This window comes from Triturus cristatus, chromosome 4_1, assembly GCF_964204655.1.
Source record: "Triturus cristatus chromosome 4_1, aTriCri1.1, whole genome shotgun sequence".
Lineage (NCBI taxonomy): Eukaryota > Metazoa > Chordata > Amphibia > Caudata > Salamandridae > Triturus > Triturus cristatus.
Genome location: NC_140585.1, coordinates 147,397,432 through 147,402,473, shown reverse-complemented (window position 1 = coordinate 147,402,473; position 5,042 = coordinate 147,397,432). Strand labels below are relative to the sequence as shown.

At 45.9% G+C, this 5,042-nt stretch overlaps 1 non-coding gene across 1 annotated transcript; it reads right to left on the bottom strand.

Annotated features, from left to right (window-relative positions):
- Positions 1-800: 800 nt before the first annotated feature.
- TRNAL-CAG (transfer RNA leucine (anticodon CAG)) lies at positions 801-883 on the bottom strand. Its single transcript has one exon. It is a non-coding gene; the product is annotated as a tRNA-Leu (tRNA).
- Between the last annotated feature and the right edge of the window lie 4,159 nt (positions 884-5,042).

Genomic DNA, 5,042 nt, shown 5'->3' with positions numbered 1-5,042 from the left:
GAAATATCTTTAGTTCTCCTTGTTACTTCAGAGGAATACCTCAGGGTATTGTTTTAGTGCCAGAAAGTTCCACTTCCTGCAGAAAACAGCCCTGTATGCAACACGGGCACCCATCCACCATAATGCAAGGGTGCTTGCGTTGACGCTAGGCAGCCCATTGTGCACCAGCGCTGGGGAAAAGGCAGGAATGTGCCGTATAGTGGTAAATACAGCGCATCCCTGTCCTTTCCCTGTCACGCAGCGCAGCGAGGTGACTTGCTGCGCTGCGTCACTTGTACATAAAAATGGCCCTTACTGTGTTTGTACTGTCCACCTGAACAGGGGAATAGTGCCGCTTCATACGATCTGAAGTAACTGACGGGAGAAATGCTGAGCCCTGCATAACACTAATAAATTAATAAATAAATAACTGAATGTATATGTATATGTCCTGGATATTTCACACACGGTTGGGTTGAACTTTAAAGCTGAAATGACATCTCGTGGTCAAATGTGAATTAGTGTGTTTCAGAAACATCTGATGACGTCCGAAAAGGCCCCTCGAGAGAGGGTGACAGAAGTGCCTAGGTTTTAGATTCAGATGTTGGCTGTTTATGACTACACCCATCTGTTATACAACCAGCAATGATCGCAGAAGCAAAAATAGTTGCACTGGGGTTGAACTGCAATGAGAGGGTTTTATAACAATCTAAATTAAAACACTGTTTAAAATACCCCAAAATGTACGACCTACTCACAAATCTGTGAAATATCACCAAATATTCTTATGAAAATAATTTCAGGGGAGAAAAGAATGCACATGTCAGAAGTGGGATTCGAACCCACGCCTCCAGAGGAGACTGCGACCTGAACGCAGCGCCTTAGACCGCTCGGCCATCCTGACTGATGATGAACCAGCCATCATATTGCTATATTGTTTATTGTCGGTGATGCAGAAAAGTGTTTCTATTTATTGGACTTTTTAGTGGTGATTTCCAGGGGCAACGGAAAGGGCTGCTGCGAGTTGTCTTTCGCTGGGGGTGAGGAGAGGCTTTTAAGTGGGTGTGCGAGAGATGGGCGGGGCCTGGTGTAGGTTGCACAGACATCACGAGGTGCTGTGGGAGGAACTGAGGCTACGTCACCTAAGAAGCGTTTAAATAACACGAAGCGCTGCCCGCCTGAGCCTCAGATGACCCCGGACCGGCCTGGGAGCAGATCCGAGAGGCAGGCCAGCTCTTACACGCCAGGGGAAACCCTGAAATAAGACCTTGGTGCACACACTGTTCGTGCCTGTTTATGCACAAATCCCTGGTTAAACCTGTAAGCAGTTGCACTAAGGTATTTTCAGCAGTTCATGAATACGCTCCCAATTTAAGGGGGGGGGGGGGCTCCAGATTGTTTCCAATTAATTGTTTTAGGTTTCTCCCGCATAGAACTTGTTGACTCCAGTTCAATTTAAGGGACAAATAATTTCACCCCATTTTATTTTCGAACTCTCCCTCCTGAGTTTCCAAGAGTTGACCTGTGTGCTTCTTCCACCCGGATAACATTGAGCGCCAAACAGGAAAATTGTGCAAAACGTGCACAAATAATGTGTGTTCGTCCCCACTTTTTGCAGAGTAAATGTGAGTAAATGGAGTGCAAAAAATTTGAGGACACCTAGCTCAAATTTGTATTGGAAAGTCTTGTCTGCTGACAGCGCATGCACTGTCGCTGAGAGGGGTCTTGTTTACAGTAAAGGTCTTGGAGCCCACCTATTACTTACCATTTGTTGGCTTCATTTTCACTTTTTTGCTGCCTCCTATCTGGCCAGCACATGCTGGGTGTCACTTTCTTTTCTTACTGTGGAGCATGGACCAAGTACAGTTTGCTTCCTCTTGATTAGTGTCCAGCCACTGTGATTGCTGTATTTCATCTTCTCCTCATACTCTCCCTTTGTCTGTGGTTCTTCTACCTCCAACCACGCCTTCTCAATGTTGCTTCTTTCACCTCCCACCCACCGCTTCTCTGTATTGCTGTCCCACTCCTACCCATCTCTATCTCAGTGTTTCTGCCCTCCTCCCGCTCACCCCTTCTCCATGTTGCTGCCCCCTCCCACCCATCCCTTCTCCGTGTTTCTGCCCCCTCCCAACCACCCCTTCTCCGTGTTGCTGCACCTATACCTCCACCTCTCCCCGTCGTCACCGCTTGCCTGTTCACCCAACCCCTTCCTTCCTTGCACGTCCTACACAGAAAAAAGCACAAGACGCGCCACCAGTGCTGGCCGTGTCACAGCTCTTTCTACTAACTTTTAGCCATGATACTGTACAACTGGCTAAAAGATATGACAATGTCAATAGATCTCGCATACGCAAGAGCTATTGGATTAACCAATGCTTATTTGTGATTGTTGTAAATGTTTGTGGGAGGCAAGGAGGTAAAACAGTGCTTGCCTTCGGCTTAATATATTTCTTAAACATGGGAAACAGCTCCAATTGAGGGCACTCATGCAGAGACACAGCTGGTTGCAACCAATTTATATTAATGAAAAATTATATTTATCAGGCTCTCTCATCTTTGGAAAGGTGTGTAGAATTGGAGTGGGCTTTGGGCCCACTTTATGCTCGTGATTTAGTGTCTTTCTTGCCTATGTCTGTTCACTGAGATCTCAGTTGCTGTCTGATGATTCAGTGGCTTTCTCACCCTACTTTACGGTTTGTCTCACACAAGGAGCATTTTGCCCTGTGTTTTGTTTGGACAAATTGTATTCTTCCATCGCTGACGTTAGGGGGACTAATTTCTCTTCCTCTTTCTGTCTCCTTCTGCTGCCTGCACCCCCTCCCTTCCCACCACCCAAATTTTAATTTAAAAGTGAGATCCCCTTTCCAGCACCAGCCTGCCCCCACTGTGGTCTGTCCTCCCTCTGCCACAGCTATCATTCCTCCTATGCATGACAGCATCACCACAGTGATGGGCAACACCAGTCTCCCACCTCCCACCATCCCAAATGCCTGCTCTGAAAAAGAATTCTACAATATTATCGGTGCATGCAGGCCACCAGGATTACCTCGAGACCAGCCCTCCTGTAAAAAAAAAATCTTTAAAGATATCCTTCGCACAACCAGTGCTGGGGTAGTTGCTAAAAACACACTAAACATGTCACTGGAACTAGAGGGCATATTAACAAGGGCCAGCGATTTATCGCTGGCCCCACATAGCGGTAGAAATATTATCGCCGGCTATCGCTGAAAATTATCGCCATGATAACGCTATATTAACAATACATAGCGCTATAGCGATAATATTTTTGCGATAGCGGTGTTTACCATGGAACATCACAGGTTTTCTAGCGATGTTCCATGGAAAACAGCAATAACATTGCTGATACGACCCTGTGGTCATATCAGCATAATCCACCTACCATTAGTAGTATGCCTTAGTCCGGAATTTAACAGACGTTAAATTCCAGCGTTAAGGCCGAGATAGCGCAATTTTTTTTTAGCGCTGCACCTCCTTGTTAATATCACAAAGCTGTCTTTGCAATATTTTCATGTGTTGTTTTCACAGTCACGCCTTCTTTGCATCTCATTAGCGAGGCGAGGCTGTGAAAAAACGGGCTTACATCAAAGAAACACACACTAGCGTGTCCTTGATGTTAGCCCTCATATCCATATGGGATGAAATAAAACTCAAAGTGGGCAAGAACGGAGTGACTGCCCTACTGCTTCTGGGCATATCAGCAGCATTTGACACTGTTCACCATCAGACACATCTACACACACTCCATCATCCTGGAATACTCAAAAACGCCCTAAAGCGGATTGCATCCTGCCACAAAGATAGACAAAGCTTGGTTTCCATACCCCCTCTCGTATTGGCCTCTCACTACCAGCATTGTGACAACCCTCTGGAGTCAGTCATCTCTCCTCTCCTAGTCAATATCTTTCTAGCCCCCTTGGTGGACCTGATAAGATAATTCAACTTCACATGTTACAACTATATGTAATATGTAAATCATCTAAAAGTCTAAAAATGGTGGGTAACTTAGAAAGCCTCTACAAGTCAAGACTTGGTGACTCCCTTTGTAGCTTACTTGCATTGATGATGATTAACCACCTAAACTCGACACCACAAAGACCGATTTCATGCCCTCTGGACAAAGGCACAAACTCCAGGCTACAGATATATTACCCAAGGAACTCCATGCTCCTCTACCCACGTCAAGAGAAGTGAGAAACCTAGGAGTAACCATGGACTCGGATCTCTCCCTGATGCCACGTGCCAATGAGGTCACAAAGCATGCTCACCTTGCCATTGCAACCAACCTCTACCCGACTGATGAAAGTCCTAATAAGGGTGACACTGGTATTGGATTGCTGGTGCTCCTGCTCTGGGAGGAGTTGGCATGGCAGTTCGGCCTGGACTGTTTCCAATGGAGCAGGCTCAAGGCTGATTTGCATACGGCTGAGTCCAAACTGAGCTGGCATAGTGGGTGAAAACAATGGATTGAGATGCTGCCCGAGTGATTTGGTAGTGGATGAGATTAATTCAAGCATCCCATCCAGCATCTTGGTTTCAATGTCAATGAGGTCACAAAGTGCACCTTCTACACAATGAAAATACTTCATCGCAACTTCCTATGCCTCGGATTTATAACTATAAGCTATCCTTACTCCGCTGATCTCCAAGCCTGACAATGCCAGTAGCCTATACATTGGTGCACACCGATTCATAATATGCAACTTTAAATTCATCCAAAAGGCTGCAACAAGACTCATCCGCCATTTTCACCCCAGAGAGCGCATGATGCTAGTCCTGGCGCAACGGATTGTCACGCCACCTTAGAATAAGACATCCATACGAAGCTCTGCTTTCTTGGTACAAGCTTCCAAGTTCTGGAACACAAATTCTGTATCAATAGTTATCAGCCTGGGCAGTTGTGTGTAAGAATGCCAGCTGACAGTCAGTCCCAGCATGGAGAACATATAGATCACTTGAAAAATGGGATTCTGGGGATTCCCACTACAAGCCGTCCTAACTTTATCATACGGGTGAACTTCAACATTGAGCTTGAAAACCCAGAC